Source organism: Rhinopithecus roxellana, chromosome 19 (genome assembly GCF_007565055.1).
Source record: "Rhinopithecus roxellana isolate Shanxi Qingling chromosome 19, ASM756505v1, whole genome shotgun sequence".
NCBI lineage: Eukaryota > Metazoa > Chordata > Mammalia > Primates > Cercopithecidae > Rhinopithecus > Rhinopithecus roxellana.
Window position 1 is genome coordinate 18,961,088 of NC_044567.1, and position 18,611 is coordinate 18,979,698.

The following is an 18,611-nucleotide window of genomic DNA, read 5'->3' on the forward strand; positions in this document are numbered from 1 at the left end:
ATACAAAAATTAGCTGGGTGTGGTGGTGGGCACCTGTAATCCCAGCTACTTGGGAGGCTGAGGTAGGAGAATCCTTTGAACGCAGGAGGTAGAAGTTGCAGTAAGCTGAGATTACATCATTGCATTCCAGCCTGGGCAACAAGAGCGAAACTCCATCTCAAAATAAACAAACGAACAAACAAACAAGCAAAAAACAGGCCAGGCATGATGGCTTAAGCCTGTAATCCCAGCACTTTGGGAGGCCAAGGCAGGCAGAACACGAAGTCAGGAGTTTGAGAACAGCCTGGCCAACATGGTGAAATCTTGTCTCTACCAATAATACAAAAATTAGCTGGGGGTGGTGGCGCGCACCTGTAGTCCCAGCTACTCAGGAGGCTGAGGCAGGAGAATGGCTTGAACCTGGGAAGCAGAGGTTGCAGTGAGCCGAGACAGTGCCACTGCGCTCCAGCCTGGGCGACAGAGCAAGACTCCGTCTCAAAAACAAAAAACAAAACAGACTACATCTGTGCTTAAGAAATTCCTATCTTTGATGCCAGGCACAGTGGCTCACGCCTGTAATCCCAGCACTTTGGGAGGTGGAGGCGGGTGGATCACCTGAGGTCGAGAGTTCAAGACCAGCCTGACCAACATGGAGAAACCCCATATCTACTAAAAATACAAAATTAGCTGGGCATGGTGGCACACACCTGTAATCCCAGCTACTCGGGAGGCTGAGCCCAGGAGAACCGCTTGAACCGAGGGGTCGGAGATTACGCTGAGCCGAGATCATGCCATTACACTCCAGCCTGGGCAACAAGAGTGAAACTCTCTCTCAAAAAAAAAAAAGAAATTCCTATCTTTGGGTTCTTGGTTAAGTAACCTACTTGGAATGGTACGCAGGAAATTTTTCTTCGAAGAATGGGAGAAATAGTAAAAAAACAAAAACAAAAAAAAAAACTTGAGTATTTTTACTATACAAGGACTCTACTTATTTTCTCAGCACTTAAAGTTATGCTGTTTTACCATTTCTACATAAAATAGCACTTGACTTGGCAAATTTTCTTAGCTCCCTGTTTCCCCAGAGCCCTAAGCATACATGTCAGATGCCCACCAAGGCTTCACAGCTCATTACTTCCCTTGCTTCCTGTTTCCTTAGTGAAATCTCAGGAGGATGCTTACCAGGAATCAGGAAACTGGAAAAACAATGGCCTGCTAGGACAGGTGTCCAAGCCCAAGAGGATCACAGGTGAATGTCACCTTAAGTCTCTGCTCATTCTTGCCAATGTAATTCTGCAAAAGGCCATATCTAAACTACTGAAATGCATGCAAGTAATTTTCAAAGGCCTACAGACTCTGCTATGCTTCAGTAGCTGTCCTATCAAGATTAACCCTGAAGGGTGTCACTTCTGATTCTGTTTCTCATCACTTCTGTTCATCTGCCCACTGGCTTTGTACCAAGATATCCTACATCAAACATTCAAAGTAGAGAAGGGTAAGGTAAGGTGGAATGGGCTTAGATCTTTCACCAAGACGTGAATGGTCTCTCGGCCACCCTTCAGGCTTTCCTCAATCTATTCTCAACCTTGCTGGCAGAATGATTATCCAAGACACAATTCCCATCATATCACTCTCCTGATTTAAAAGCCCTTCAATGATGCCCCTCCCCGACCCATTACAAGATAAAGTTCAAGCTCCTCAGTATTGAAGATAAGACCCCTGTGGCCAGAACCCTCTTCTTTCTCCAGCTCGATCAGTTGGCCGGCTCCCTACACAGCCCATACTGCTTCTCATCTGTTGTCTCTGCTTACTCCAGGGCTACTACCCACAACTACATCACTCTTCCCCAACTGCTTCACCTGGTAAACTCTTTATCTTTTGAGACTCAAGTCAGGTATTCTTTCCAGAAAGCTTTCTCTGAAGGTCTCTGGTTCGCCAGAGTACTTCTGCACCACGCTGTATTCAAACCATTACATGTCTGAATCCCCTTCTCCATGCCTCATTTGCCTTTGTACCTCCACACCCTGTACAATGCCTGGCATGTAGTAGGTACTCAATAAAGCTTTAAAGACTGGGGAACACTAAAGAATGGGCTTCTAGGAAGTGAGTGTAATCCTTCAAAGCTATGAGGCAAGGTAATGCAACTGGGCAGGCATCTGTTTTGTTGGTTAAGTCATACATGAAATTACTTATGTTTTCTAAGTTACCAACCAATGAGATAAAACAGGAGTCTAAGTCCATACTGGCAAACCTGAACTTACTGAACCATCCCACCTCTACTCATTTTATTCTTCTTTAAACAATTTGATTTTTAATCTCGTTTATCTTGACACAGGGGTAAAATGCTTAAAACTTGTATTAAGAGGCTCTCAGAAGTAGCATCTTGCTGGTTTATTTTCTTTTTTCTTTTTTTTGAGATGGAGTTTCACTCTTGTTTCCCAGGCTGGAGTGCAATGGCGCGATCTTGGCTCACCGCAACCTGTGCCTGCCAGGTTCAAGTGCTTCTCCTGCCTCAGCTTTCCGATTACAGGCATGCACCACCACGCCTGGTTAATTTTATATTTTTAGTACAGATGGGGTTTCTCTATGTTAGTCAGGCTGGTCTCGAACTCCTGACCTCACATGATCGGCACCTGCCTCGGCCTCCCAAAGTGCTGGGATTACAGGCGTGAGTCACCATGCCTGGGCGTATCTTGCTGGTTTCTAAAGGATCACTTTTAGAGTTACCAAGTTTAAGAACACACCTCTGGCCGGGTGACATGGTGAAACCCCGCCTCTACTAAAAATACAAAAAATTAGCCAGGTGAGGTAGCATGCGCCTCCAGCCCCAGCTACTTGTGAGGCTGAGGTGGGAGGATCACCTGAGCCTGGGAGGTAGAGGCTACAGTGAGCCGTGATCGTGCCACTGCACTCCAGCTTGGGCAACGGAGTGAGACCCTGTCTCAAAAATAACAACAAAAAACAAACAAACAAAGAAAACCACACATTTCTCAGAATTCTAGATAATGACCATAGGCTCCTTTTGTTAAGTCTGCCCTAAAGTATGGATAGGGGCTAAATTTAGGGAGTAGTCCAGGGAAACCCAAGCATTGTCTCCCAGATGAAGACAAAACATTTATTTATTTATTTATTTATTTATTTATTTATTTATTTATTTATTTATTTATTTTTGAGACGGAGTCTGGCTCTGTCGCCCAGGCTGGAGTGCGGTGGCCGGATCTCAGCTCACTGCAAGCTCCGCCTCCCAGGTTCACGCCATTCTCCTGCCTCCGCCTCCCAAGTAGCTGGGACTACAGGCGCCCGCCTTGTCGCCCGGCTAGTTTTTTGTATTCTTTAGTAGAGACGGGGTTTCACCGTATTAGCCAGGATGGTCTCGATCTCCTGACCTTGTGATCCGCCCGTCTCGGCCTCCCAAAGTGCTGGGATTACAGGCTTGAGCCACCGCGCCCGGCCGAAGACAAAACATTTAAAAGACTGAGGCCATCATTCCAAAAATTTTTTTTTTGAGGAGCCTTGCTCTGTCGCCCAGGTTGGAGTGCAGTGGCGCGATCTCAGCTCACAGCAAGCTCCGCCTCCTGGGTTCACACCATTCTCCAGCCTCAGCCTCCCAAGTAGCTGGGATTATAGGCGCCCGCCACCACGCCTGGCTAATTTTATTTATTTATTTATTTATTTTTATTTTTAGTAGAGATGGGGTTTTACTGTGTCAGCCAGGATGGTCTTGATCTCCTGACCTTGTGATCTGCCAGCCTGGGCCTCCTAAAGTGCTGGGATTACAGGTGTGAGCCACTGTGCCACGCCTGGCTAATTTTTATATTTTCAGTAGAGATGGGGTTTTACCATGTTGGCCAGGCTGGTCTTGACCTCCTAACCTCAAGTGATCCGCCCACCTCGGCCTCCCAAAGTACTGGGATTACAGGTATGAGCCACTGCACCTGGCCAACAAGTTCATCACTTCTTAAGATTTGCTTTTGTTTTTTTTTTGAGATGTAGACTCACTGTATCACCCAGGCTGGATGGAGTTTAGTGGTGTGATCTCGGCTCACTGCAACCCCTGCCTCCTGGGTTCAAGCGATTCTCCTGCCTCAGCTTCCCGAGTAGCTGGGATTACAGGTGCCCGCCACCATGTCCAGCTAATCTTTTTTTTTTTTAGAGATAGGGTTTCACCATGTTGGCCAGGCTGGTCTCGAACTCCTGACCTCCTGTCATCTGCCTGCCTCGGCCTCCCAAAGTACTGGGATTAAGGCGTGAGCCACTGCGCCTGGCCGAGGCTATCACTTCTTAAGATTTGCTTTTTTTTTTTTTTTGAGATGTAGTCTCGCTGTATCACCCAGGCTGGATGGAGTTCAGTGGCGTGATCTCAGCTCACTGCAATCCCTGCCTCCTGGGTTCAAGCAATCCTACTGCCTCAGCCTCTCGAGTAGCTGGGATTACAGGTGCCTGCCACCACGTCCAGCTAATTTTTGCTTTTTCAGTAGAGATGGGGTTTCACCATGTTGGCCAGGCTGGTCTCGAACTCCTGACCTCAAATGATCTTGCCTGCCTCGGCCTCCCAAAGTGCTGGGATTACAGGCATGAAACACTTGGCCCAGCCAAGATTTGTTGCTTTCTTAGGGATAGAACATGCATCTTGAAATAACAAATTTGAAAAGATGGTATCGGCTGGGCGCGGTGGCTCAAGTCTGTAATCCCAGCACTTTGGGAGGCCGAGATGGGCGGATCACGAGGTCAGGAGATCGAGACCATCCTGGCTAACACGGTGAAACCCCGTCTCTACTAAAAAAATACAAAAAATTAGCCAGGTGAGGTGGCGGGTGCCTGTAGTCCCAGCTAGTTGGGAGGCTAAGGCAGGAGAATGGCGTGAACCCGGGAAGCGGAGCTTGTAAGTGAGCTGAGATCCAGCCACAGCACTCCAGCCTGGGCGGCAGAGTGAGTCTCCGTCTCAAAAAAAAAAAAAAAGAAAAGATGGTATCTTGGGAGAAGGCAGTAATATCTAAGATTAGATGGATAGGAAAGAAAGATCTTAGAAAATGATCATCATGGGCACAGCTGGAACACAGGAATCACCCATTATAAAGCTTTCTCATGACCATGTTTCCTCTCTGCTCCAAGCAATTAATTCCCTTCAAGCTATTTAGAAAGCAGCTTTTCAATTCAAACTTCTTTCCTTTTTTTGAGACAGGGTCTCACTGTGTCACCCAGGCTAGAGTGCAGTGGCTCACTGCACTCCAGCCTGGCTCACTGAAGCCCTGACCCCCTAGGCTTAAGCAGTTCTCCCACCTCAGTCTCCTAAGTAGCTGGGACCACAGGCGCATAACACTACGTTGGGCTAAGTTTTGTATGTTTTGTAGAGATAGGGTTTCACTAAGTTGCCGAAGACTGGGTCTTGAACTCCTGGTCTCAAACGATCCATTTGCCTCTGCCTTCCAAAGTGCTGGGATTACATGTGTGGGCCACTGCGCCCGGCTCAATGCAAATTTTTTAGAGGAAAGGGAGGAAGGGTTCCAGGAAAGACACTGTCATTGGGGTAGGCTCAGGAACCAATTCTGAAAGAGGCTGTTTTGCTCCATATCAGAAATACTGATGACAGGGAAAGGATTTCAGGGAGTAAGGAGATTCTGCAGCCTCATGGTACTCATGTATTTACTCTGAGGACTCCCCACCTCAGCTGCCCATCTCAAAACTCCTTCCGCAGCTGGGTGGGTGGCTCACGCCTGTAATCGCAGCCCTTTGGGCAGCCAAGGTGAGTGAATCACTTGAGGTCAGGAGTTTGAGACCATCCCGGCTAACATGGCAAAACCCTGTCTTTACTTAAAATACAAAATTTGGCTGGGTGTGGTGGTGTACACTTGTAGTCCCAGCTACGGAGGCAAGAGAACTGACTGAACCCAGGAGGTGGAGGTTGAAGTGACCCCAGACTGTATTGAGTGTACTCTAGCCTGGGTGACAGAGCGAGGCTCTTCCTAAAACAAAAACAAAAACCCCTCCTTCCTTGAAAGAATGGTATTCCCATAAGCCTAGTGTGCAACTCTGAAACAATTACAAGCACACGAGAGTCGTTAAATCATGATATGCTTGTCAAGAAAAAAAGACTCTGCCCTCGCTCCCTCTCATCCTCATGTATCAATGAAGGCAGGGTGCTGGAGGTCATCCTTTATTAAAAAAAATCATTAAAAGTTAAAAGTCATGTAACACTGAGATTACTTTACCAGAGTTTCAGCTGCTCAGCAGTGAAAACACTATAATGAGCAGATGCTACTTTTGTAAAGACATCAATGTGTTTCTTAACCTAAAGCCTAGAAATAGCATAGTGATAATTTCATTGACATCTAGGTATTATAGTTCACAAAGTATTTTAACAGATGTTCTTACTTGATCTTCACTACCACACTCTGAGATAATTCTTATTTCCGTCTTACAGGTGAGGAAACTGACTTATCTAAAGCCACTAAGTAGCAGAGTTGGAACCCAAATCAAAGTTACTGGCTCTTTGAAATCTTGAGCCTAAGCTATTTTTGTTGTTGTTGTTTTGTTTATGGTTCACTCTTGGGATATGCTTCAGAGCCCAAGTTGTTTTTTTAAGAACCTTTAGTTTTCTTATTTCTGGGGTACACAGTGAAATATCCATCAGGGTACCCTCCTTAACCTCAAGGCTGAAAATTTCCTTCTGCATCAGTCAATATGTATTGAGTACCCATGACTTTCTCATCAGTGTACTAGGTACCACACTGAAAAATGAACGCAAAGCAAACAAATTATCATCTACCCCACCAAAAAAGTAGCCTAGGCCAGGCTGTGGCTCACACCTGTAATCCCAGCACTTTGGGAGGCTAAGGTGGGAGGATTGCTTGACCCCAGGAGTTAGAGGCCAGGCTGGGCAACTTGGTGAGACCCCATTTCTACAAAAAATACAAAAATGAGCTCATGTGGTGGCGTGCATCTGTAGTCCCAGCTACTTGGGAGGCTCAGGCAGGAGGATCACTTGAGTCCAGGAGGGCAAAACTGAAGTGAGCCGTGTCCACACCACCGTACCCCAACCTGGGCTTCAGAGCAAGACCCTGCCTCAAAAAAAAAAGTAGCCTTGGGGAGAGAGGATCAAAATCATCCATCCACTCAAACATTATTGGATGTTTATTTTAGGCTAGGCAATGTGCTACGTGCTGGTATTTCAGACATGGTTCTTGATTTTAGGGATCATGGGTTGGAGACAAGGTGAAAAGGACATGCAGGAATGAGACCATATATAATCAACTACAAACTGATTCTTACCATAAAGACCCATATAAAACTCAATTGCTTACAGATGCCAGAATCAACGAAGAGCCCCAAAGTTTGGACATTTGGTCCCTGAAGGTGACAATGGGCTTTTTTCTACTCTTTTCATAATTCAGAGCTATTTAACAAATGCTAATTCAGCCAGTGAGCCTTTAAAGACAGTGAAGGATCATGAGGAGTTCAGGAGGAAGCCATAGTTTCAGAAGCTGGTATATTTCTCCATTTTGATAAAATACCTGATAAAAGGAAGGTTCTAGGAGTGGGGACATTTCTCCTGAAAATGAATGCTTAAGTCTGTCTAGAGCACAATAGTGTTTGAACCTTTCTTTTCTTCCTTCCTTCTTTTTTTTTTTTTGGAGATGGAGTCTTGCTCTGTTGTCCAGGCTAGAGTGCAATGGTGCGATCTCTGCTCACTGCAACCTCTGCCTCCCGGGTTCAAGCGATTCTCCTCTGGAGTAGCTGGGATTACAGGCATCCGCCACCATGCTCAGCTAATTTTTGTATTTTTAGTAGAGACGGGATTTCACTATCTTGGTCAGGCTGGTCTCAGACTCCTGTCCTAAGGTGATCTACCCGCCTCTTCCTTCCAAAGTGCTGGAATTGCAGGCGTGAGCCACTGCACCCAGTGTGTTTGAACCTTTCAATTCCTTCTGAGAATTATCTGAGTACTTGGGATGGTGAGCCCTGGAATAGTTGTCTTCTGTACCCGAGCTGGCTTGTCTTGGAAGCTTTTTAGCCAACAGGTCAAGGACCTCTACTTTATTTTCTGGCTTCAAAAGAGCACAGCCTGCATTGCTATGAGACAGGCATTCTTTTCCATAGGCAGAAATGACAGTGCCCTCTGAAGACAGAGCTCTTGCAGAATATCTTTCCATCTTCACTGCTGTTGATAAGTTTCCTTCCAGATCATTTGTTAAAAGGCCCTGGTCTACAATTCCTGGCCAGAAAGCGACTGTTCATTGCTTTTACAACTCACTATTTTATTTATTTTATTTTGAGATACAGCCTCGCTTTGTCACCCAGGCTGCAGTGCAGCGGTGCGATCTCAGCTCACTGTAGCCTCTGCCTCCCGGGTTCAAGAGATTGTTGTGCCTCAGCCTCCTGAGTAGCTGGAATTACAGGCATGCACCAACACATGGGCTAATTTTCGTATTTTTAGTAGAGATGGGGTTTCACCATGTTGGCCAAGCTGGTCTTGAACTCCTGACCTCAAGTGATCCGCCCTCCTCGGCCTCCCAAAGTGTTGGGATTACAGGTGTGAGCCACCACTCCTGGCCCTAGCTCACTATTTTAACCACTACCTGATCTTAAAGACATGTTGTAAGTTATAAAGCTGTTCATAACAATAAAGCCCTGAATCTTCAGACTGTACATTCAATTGGAGGATCTAGTTCTCAGTTTGGTGTGGCTCTCCATGAGGCCTAGAGGGCCTACAAAGTGTTACGAGTAATATTTACATACAAACCAATTCCTAAAGCCAACCTCTGCAGCATGACTCCAACATACCTAGACTTCCATAAACAAATCCAAATGGCCCATCTCTAATGCTGAGAAGGGTATCTAGATCAGTCTATTTCTAGAGTCATCAAGGAGAAAACCACAAACACACATCCCTCAGCTAACTGTAATGCCTGTACTGACAGACCTCTGTTTCAAAGATTCAAATCAAAGCCCAGAGCCTGATGATCCCAACTGTTAGCCCAAGGATAAAGTCCAGTTTTAATTTAGAATGCCTTGCATTCACTAATAAGGCTGCAGCTCAACACTGCAAGTGGAAGATGTTGGTAGTTGTCATGGTTCTTGGCTCTCTAATTAAGAGGATCTATTTCAAGCCATATACCAATGTGGTTGATCTGAGTCTAACCTTACTCACCTCCCTTGCCTATTAATACACGTGAACCTGCACGACATTAACATTTACTTCAGATTTAGTTGCTACCAGTGGGACCTGTTGCTCCACAGCACCATGTTAATTATCCATCCAGCACAAGCAGTTTCTCAATCTGGAAATGGAGGGAAGAGGGAGGATGGGGGAATAAGAGAACAAAGGGAAGAGGCGAGAGGTAGAGGGAGAGAAAGCGATCGGGAAGCAAAAAGACTGCCTTTTATTTTAGAGACCTTTTTTTTGTGTCACAACATGTAGACAAAAATGGTATTGGGGGCCGGGCGCGGTGGCTCAAGCCTGTAATCCCAGCACTTTGGGAGGCCGAGACGGGCGGATCACGAGGTCAGGAGATCGAGACCATCCTGGCTAACACTGTGAAACCCCGTCTCTACTAAAAAATACAAAAAAAAAAAAAAAAACTAGCCGGGCGAGGTGGCGGGCGCCTTAGTCCCAGCTACTCGGGAGGCTGAGGCAGGAGAATGGCGTGAACCCGGGAGGCGGAGCTTGCAGTGAGCTGAGATCCGGCCACTGCACTCTAGCCCGGGCGACAGAGTGAGACTCCGTCTCAAAAAAAAAGAAAAAAAAAGGTATTGGGCTCTGGACTTTTTTTTAAAAAAATATATATGAGGTTACTGATGTGTTGCTTGTAACTGTACACCCACCTAAGCGACACTGACATTTTAACACTTGAGCCAAAGGCAGTCTGAGACACGTGAAAATCTCACTTAACCAAATTAAAAGCTTTGGTGTATATCTTAGTCCAAAGAAAGCAAGTAGATGAAAAATATTTAAGAAAAAGCACACTCCATTTTCTCTTTCTGGATTAACAAAATAATTCTATTTAATACAAATACTTAACAGGAACATTATGTAAATAGCATATCCATATACAATATACCAACAGCCTACTAAGCGGGTTATCTTCCAAAAGAGGTCAGTCACATGAACTGGTAGGGTCCTTCTTGTCAGAACCGGTAATTCTTCAGGAATCAGAAGCTCTCTAGCCATCTATGGCAGTTTCAGTTGAAATAAAACATCAGTTGGACTAAGAAAGAGTTCACTGCCCCTACCATCATCTGTATGCATCCCCACCCTTTTTTTGGTAGGGGAAGAGGTGTTCAGCCAACAAACAATAGGACTGAGCAGTTTTGATTTTTAATTTCACAGTTCATGGGGCTCATCCATCCGAGGACCACTACCAGATAAAAATCCTGCAATTATATTTAGTGGCACTGTGTAAGACAAACTGCAAAACATAATACGTGCTCAGAACAAGACTATTCTCCTTCAGACTGGCCCTGCGGCCCTCAGCCAGTTCAGAAAATGTGTTGGTACTAGCCAAAATGGGGAGTGAAGGTGATCACTGAAAGGACCACAATCATGCCTCAGCCTCCTAGCAGCCATCTTGCTCTATATAGGGACCCATGAGCACAGAGAACCAGCCTTTTAAAAATGAAAACAAACTTATGTCCTGGAAAAGCTAAGTGGTGCTGGGTAAAGTTTAATTTAAATTAAAAGTTGCATTAATACACCCAAATTTTAAAGTGTATGCTTTGAGGGAACATTTAACGAAATTTAAATGTCAGCAGAAATAGCAAGCTTCCGCTGGACACTTGTGTGGGCATCAGCTTTTCTCTTCAAGTATGGCCTGTCTTTCGCAGGAAGATAGCTATACTGAAGGATATTAAAGAGATGGAGAAAATTCATACAGTCCCTCAACCTCAATCCCTTATCCTCCTTCATCCTGGCTACCGACTCAAATACCACTAACGCCACAAAGTACATAAAAAGGTACAAGGACTGCTGGTTTTTTCATGCAAAGCCTTAGTGAGAGTGTTAACCAGGAAACGGATGAAGTGCCAGGCCATTACAAATGCCCCATTGAGAAACTTAGCTAGTTGCGTCACTTCCACAGGCAAACAATCCTTTTAAACTGGCTGACTGTGCCCCCAAGTTTTATCGCCTTCTATGTAGAGCTGGCTAGTGGCATCTTCCCAGTAAAGGACACCTGGATACGACTGTTATTAGTTAGTACAGGGAAAAAAGGAAGGACGGAGAGTAGAGCACTAACATTTATACCAGTCGTTTGCCTCTGCTAACTTTTCTACAAGCTGAGCCTCAGTGCCAAGGGCCTGATCTATCACTAGCCTGGTTTGGCTATTCTTGCAATTCTGGCTTCTCTGCAAAGAAAGATGGGCTGGGGTGCAAACATTTTAAAAAGGGGCTTCATTCATTCACCTCATGATAGATGCTAGAGCCCACATGTTTTGGAAAAGGGACAAAATTCTGGTCTCAACAGTAATTTTCTAACACTCTTGGGAACATTCCATTGGAAGGAAGAACCAACAACTGTCAACTCTGTATTCTGGAAGAGTCTCAGAGGTATGGAAAACTGGGTACTATTCTATTGCCAAATTTTAGCAGACTATCAAGAAAAAGGAAATAGCCAGGTGACACACTTCTTACAGACACAGCTCAGGAATCTGGGCCGGTTTACTGTTTATATATATTGGACTTAAAATTCTATAAAGCCTCAGAAAACAAAAAATACTAACAATGTATTTAAAATTCAATAAAATCAAGATAGCAGGTTTCTTTATTTCTTTTTTTTTTTTTTGAGATGGAGTCTCGCTCTGTCACCCAGGTTGGAGTGCAGCGGCACGATCTCAGCTTACTACAATCTCCGCCTGCCGGTTCAAGTGATTCTCCTGCCTCAGCCTCCTAGCAGCTGGGATTACAGACGCGCGCCACCACACCAGGCTAATTTTTGTATTTTTAGTAAAGATGGGGTTTCACCATGTTGGTCAACTTGGTCTTGAACTCCTGACCTCGTGATCCGTCCACCTCAGCCTCCCAAAGTGCTGGGATTACAGGCATGAGCCACCGCACCCGGCCTCAGAGCAGGTTTCTACTTAAGACCCGGTTGTTTTTTCCTAAGGAGGGACTTCTGTTTAATTTACCCTCCCCTGACAGGGTCAATAAAAACAGGAAAGAGGGAGAATAATATTATTTGGGCCACGCCAGCATAGGGATTATACCCGCCTTCTTTTACCCTTACCTTCTCCCATCCCCCACTTCTTTTTTTTTTTTTTTTTTTTTTTTTTTTGAGACGGAGTCTTGCTCTGTCGCCCGGGCTGGAGTGCAGTGGCCAGATCTCAGCTCACTGCAAGCTCCGCCTCCCGGGTTCACGCCATTCTCCTGCCTCAGCCTCCCGAGTAGCTGGGACTACAGGCGCCCGCCAGGTCGCCCGGCTAGTTTTTCGTATTTTTAGTAGAGACGGGGTTTCACCATGTTAGCCAGGATGGTCTTGATCTCCTGACCTCGTGATCCGCCCGTCTCGGCCTCCCAAAGTGCTGGGATTACAGGCTTGAGCCACCGCGCCCGGCCCCATCCCCCACTTCTACTCATAAACATCAAAGCTCCCCACCCTACAGGACTGAAGTAATCTCCTGGGCATGCTGTCAAACTGTGCTGCCGTGGTTTGATGCCACAGCTCAGTGCTGACTTGGGCTTCCAAAGCCTTCCAGTTATACCCACCAGTGACCTATTTATGAGTTGAACATACTTCTCCAGAGCCATGATTTTCCCCTTTGGTCCTATTTTCTTTCAGATGGTCCCTAACCAGAGAATGATCACCCTAAAGGTCTGCATGTTTACACACAAATGGTGAGATCTGAGGAGAGCCCTCAAAGAAAGGCAGCAAGCATATAAACCTTGGACATGCTATAACAAATAAAATGGAGATACTTTTCTTAACATACAGCTTACTTCAACACCAACAAACTGTAGCCTGCAGTCAGATGTCTGATATCACAGAATTTGGCATTTCCTTTGGTATGACAGTTTGCTAAGTTAAAATGGCTAAGTGTCACCCACGCCAGGCAAAACCACAAGGACCACAAAGGAGGGATACAGCAAAACAAAAATGACAAAGCAAAGTAATATTTATTAAGAAGTCAAAATTACTGACAACTCCCTACATTTTAGATGATACTTTGGCAAAAAATGGCAAATAAGATCAAAGAAAGTTAAATATAGCCAACCTATGTATAGAACTATGACAAGTTACAGGTGTAGACACATTTAATGAGATTAATGGAGTATATTTTTCACAATTATAATGTATTCCGACCAGTAATTGATGACTGCTAATTGAAAAAGTTCGGCCGGGCGCGGTGGCTCAAGCCTGTAATCCCAGCACTTTGGGAGGCCGAGAAGGGCGGATCACGAGGTCAGGAGATCGAGACCATCCTGGCTAACACGGTGAAACCCCGTCTCTACTAAAAATACAAAAACTAGCCGGGCGAGGTGGCGGGCGCCTGTAGTCCCAGCTACTCGGGAGGCTGAGGCAGGAGAATGGCGTAAACCCGGGAGGCGGAGCTTGCAGTGAGCTGAGATCCGGCCACTGCACTCCAGTCCGGGCGACAGAGCGAGACTCCGCCTCAAAAAAAAAAAAAAAAAAAAAAAAGAAAAAGTTCACTGTAGAGTTTTCCTCTAAAACTGAGAATCAGCAGAACTATGATGGTTTAGTGAACGTGGAAATTAACAAACACTCAGCTCATCACAGAAGCCTAGGGGTAGTGGAAAGAAAAGCAAGAGTAGGTCACCATTGCCTGATTTCATAATGCAGAGGCTTCTTTAAACTCACTTGAAGCTCTGTGCATTTCATTAGTTTCTCTGCTCTGTTCTCTGCACAAATGTAGACAGGAGAAAAATAATATTCAACATCCCTCTGAGGATCATAGCTGAGTAAAAAAGGTGCTTGTGCTGCCACAAACAGGGGTCCACCTGGACCTCAAGCTTGCTAGCAATTCTGAGAAGTTCTCTTATCCCTGCCTGGCTTGGAGGTAAAGTGATGTCTTTGGGCTACGGTTAAATTCAAACCCTGCAGAGTACTCTTTTGCTCACTCAAGCTTATTTCAAAAAGAGCCTCACGCAGAGAGCCTGGATCAGTGGGAAAGACTGACGTTACATTCAGGCACGGAGTTTCTCCCTGCCCTGCTGTTACTCTATATGTCTTTTGTCCTGTCAAGGCTGAGAAACATTTCCTGGGAGATATCCTGTACAATTTGTCAGAAAACAGGGGAGAGGTACTAATTAAACACCAAAGTGATTAACTTAAAAGAAAGCAAATGTAATTAGGGGAAAAGAAATTCTACCTTGTGTTCGTGTTGACAAAGGTATCATCCACTTGTTATAACCCAGATATCATTTTTGTTCCCCAACTAGTGTTTACCTTTGCACGTCTCTTATCTATAATACCACTAGGAATTACACAGCAGTGAGAAAAGGAAATGGGTCAGCCTCCGGCTTTCAAGTAGTTTAGTGAGCATTTATGTAGTATGATTACAGCAAAAGGGAAAGTAGGCAGCAGAGCAAAAGGGACTCACTCTTTGAGTGAGCAAGTTGAGTTTTTCATTACTTTGAAAATGGCATCAACCTGCAAGGTGCACTTGTAATTTATTTATTGTGAATTCCACAACAGCTCTATGTAGTAGTCAAGTTCCTTCTTGCTGATGGGTCAACTCATGTATTCCTCCTTTTATTAGTGTCTATTGTACACCTCAGCTTTTGCCTCATACAAAATGTGCTAAAACCTCATCTTTGTTCTTATTTGCTGAGACGACTTAGATTTAGGAATAACTTTAGGCTTAAAGGATGAGGATTTTGATATCTGGAAATGGCAGGCAGAAAAAGGAATCACATTCCCATTCTTCTTAACTGCTCTCAAGTCATGGGAAAAGCAGTCAGCTAGTGACCTGTGCATGCGTCCTGGGCACGGTGACAAATTTGCGATACCAAAGTGCCTTTCTGAAATTTGGTCTAGGACTTGCAATGAATACAATGTCCTCCTCTTTCAGGAAACTGGCAGGGGGACAGCTGTACTCCTGTCCTGTGTTCTCTTGGGAGGCACGCATTATGCAGAGGTTCTCTTCTAAGTGTCACTCATTGAATGGCAATGCGCTGGCCATGTTGTACTCCCTGGGGCCTCTAAGTCAAAGGAGGAGCCCAGTGGAGGGGGGAAAACAGACTTTTTTTTTTTTTTTTTTCTGTTCTGGTGACTTAAAATGCTGGTATCTTAAAACTTGAATGCATTTCCAGGAGCCTGTGCTGCATTAATGTACAAGGGCTACCATAAACCCAAACATAATCTTTTACCAGGGTGGCCTACTTAACTGTATACTCAAGGAACTGTCTCTGTGTTGGGGTTGGGACAAGAAAGTTGAGAGATGGATTTCAGTATGTTTAGCCATTATCAAAAGCCAAGAGTATTAATATATTTTCTATTACTTTTCACTTGTGGGAGAAAAGATACACCCATTTCTGTTCAAGAAGCAGGACATCTGCATTTTTAGGTAGCAAAAATCCTCTTGGGAGGATCAAAGCAGATGGTTTCTTTTTATGATCCCTATAAAACTGTCAGGTAAATATTCTCTGCACTCTCTATTTACTGTTATCTGGGCTTATATAAAGATACAAATAAACAGGTGAGTTTGCTGCAATATACAAACAACTCTTTGTTCTTATTAATTGGACTCAAAAGACAGCACAGTTTAATTGACCTGAAATTATTTCCACTACAACCAATAAAACTGAGACAATTAAAATCTCTCTTTTTTTTTTTCTTTGAGATGGAGTTTCGCTCTTGTTGCCCAGGCGTGGCAATGGCGTGATCTTGGCTCACTGCAACCTCCACCTCCCGGGTTCAAGTGATTCTTCTGCCTCAGCCTCCCGAGTAGCTGGGACTATGAGGCGTGCATCACCATGCCCGGCTAATTTTTTTTTTTTTTGAGACGGAGTCTTGCTTTGTCGCCCAGGCTGCAGTGCAGTGGCGCGATCTCGGCTCAATGCAAGCTCCGCCTCCTGGGTTCACGCCATTCTCCTACCTCAGTCTCCCAAGTGGCTGCAACTACAGGCACCCGCCACCATGCCCGACTAATTTTTTGTATTTTTAGTAGAGACAAGTTTCACTGTGTTAGCCAGGATGGTCTCAGTCTCCTGACTTCGTGATCTGCCCGCCTCGGCCTCCTAGTGCTGGGATTACAGGCGTGAGCTACTGCGCCCAGCCTCTAATTTTGTATTTTTAGTAGAGATAGGGTTTCACCATGTTGGTCAGGCTGGTCTCGAACTCCTGACCTCAAGTGATCCACCCGCCTCGGCTCCCCAAAGTGCTGGGATTACAGGTGTGAGCCACTGCCCCCAGCCAAAATCTTCTTTCTTAAACTAGGGTCCTCCAAGTATGAGAAGTGCTCAAACACAGAAATTCTGTTGTGGCTAGTGGGTGACAGGTGAGCATCCTATCTAAAGAAAGATGGTGGATTCTTTGTACTTCCTCTAAGGCAACAATACAGCTTTAGACTTCTTTGCTAGGAAGGGACATCCAGAAAAGTTGAAACAACAACATACCAAATCACATCGTAAGGTTCTCTTCACTGGGATGTACCATCCTGACTGGAACTCACAGAAGAAATTCTTCATTTACTGACATTACAGAGATAATACAGGCATAGATATTAAAGTGTGCTTAAATCAACCATCTTTTGTTAGGTTAAGATTCAAAAATAAAAAATAGAGGCTGAGGCAGGAGGATCAGTTGAAGCCAGGACAGGAGTTTGAGAATAGCCTGGGTAACACAGTGAGACCCTATCTCTACAAAAAAAGAAAAAAATTAGCCGTGTGGAGTGGCAAATGCCTGTAGTCCCAGTTACTCAGGAGGCTGAGGTGGGAGGATTGCTTGAGCCTAGGAGTTGGAGGTTACTGTGAGTTATGACTGTGCCACTGCCCTCCAGCCTGGGAGACACAGCAAGACTGCCTCTAAAAATAAATAAATAGGCCGGGTGTGGTGGCTCACACCTGTAATCCCAGCACTTTGTGAGGCCGAGGCGGGCACATCACGAGGTCAGGAGTTTGAGATCAGCCTGACCAACATGGTGAAACCCCGTCTCTACTAGAGATACAAAAATTAGCTAGGCGTGGTGGCGGGTGCCTGTAATCCCAGTAACTCAGGAGGCTGAGGCAGGAGAACTGCTTGAACCTGGGAGGTGAAGGTTGCAGTGAGCTGAGATCACACCACTGTTACTCCAGCCTGGGCAACAGAAGGAGACTCTGTCTCAAAAAAAAAAAAATAAAAAATAAATAAATAAATAAATAAATAAATAAATAAAAAGATGGGGGAACTGTAAAGACAACCCACAAAATGGAAGAATAGTTGAAAATCACATATGTGACAAGGAACTTATATTTACAACATATAAGGAACTCTCATAACTCAATTAAAAAACCGAACAACTCAATTAAAAATGGACAAAAATCTGAATAGACATCTCCAAGTAAACATACAAATGGCCAATAACCACATGAAGAAAAGTTTAACATCACTAGCCTTCAGGGAAATCTGATTCAAAGCTACAATGTGATACCACTTCATGCTCACTAGGATGGCTTTAATCAAGAAGGCAGAAAATAACAAGTGTTATCAAGGAAGTGGAGAAACTAGAACCCTCCTATGCTACTGGTGGGAAAGTAAAATAATGCAGCTTCTTTGGAAAACGGGTAGTTCCTCAAAAGGTTAAGAGTTACCATAAGAGCCAAAAAATTCCGCCTCTAGGTGTACATCCGAGAGAAATGAAAACTTGCACATAAAAACTTGCACCCTGGCTGGGGTGGTGGCTCACACCTGTAATCCCAGCACTTTGGGAGGCTGAGGCGGGCAGATCACTTGAGGTTAGGAGTACGAGACCAGTCTGACCAACATGGTGAAACCCCGTTTCTACTAAAATTACAAAAATTAGTCGGGTGTGGTGGCAGACATCTGTAATCCCAGCTACCGTGGAGGCTGAGGCAGAAGAATTGCTTGAACCTGGGAGGTAGAGGCTGCAGTGAGCTGAGATCACTCCACTGCACTTCAGCCTGGGCAACGAAGCTAGATTCTGTCTCAAAAAACAAACAAACAAAACCAAAACTAACAACAAAGAAAACGGGCACCCAAATGTTCACAACATTATTTACCACACCAAAAAGCAGAAGCAACTCAAGTGTCTATCAACTAATGAACTAATAAATAAAATGTACATCCATACAATGGAATATTGTTTAGCCATTAAAAAGCTATGTAAGTATTGATAAATGCTACAACCAGGATGAACCTTGGAAAGATTCACTGAGCTCCACAAGTAATTTTAGGTATCACTTGTACTTTCACTCAGGTTAACAAAAACCAGTGTTTCATTCAACACATTAATAGTGACTAGTTGAATTTCTTTTAAATTAAGATTAGGCCGGGCGCGGTGGCTCAAGCCTGTAATCCCAGCACTTTGGGAGGCCGAGACGGGCGGATCACGAGGTCAGGAGTTCGAGACCATCCTGGCTAATGCAGTGAAACCCCGTCTCTACTAAAAAATACAAAAAAAAGCTAGCCGGGCGAGGTGGCTGGCGCCTGTAGTCCCAGCTACTTGGGAGGCTGAGGCAGGAGAAT

General features: G+C 44.8%; 1 protein-coding gene across 3 annotated transcripts in view; it reads right to left on the reverse strand.

Moving 5' to 3' along the window:
- The window catches only part of PHF12 (PHD finger protein 12), a 49,992-nt gene that overhangs the window by 23,728 nt on the left and 7,653 nt on the right, over nt 1-18,611 (reverse strand). The window contains exon 1 of one of the 3 annotated variants that reach the window (XM_030922754.1): nt 16,544-16,724. The exons of the other annotated variants lie outside the window; for them this stretch is intronic. The gene's annotated coding sequence lies outside the window, so the exon portion shown is untranslated. Of the gene's footprint in view, nt 1-16,543; nt 16,725-18,611 lie in introns of those variants that run through there. 3 annotated transcript variants of the gene reach the window in all.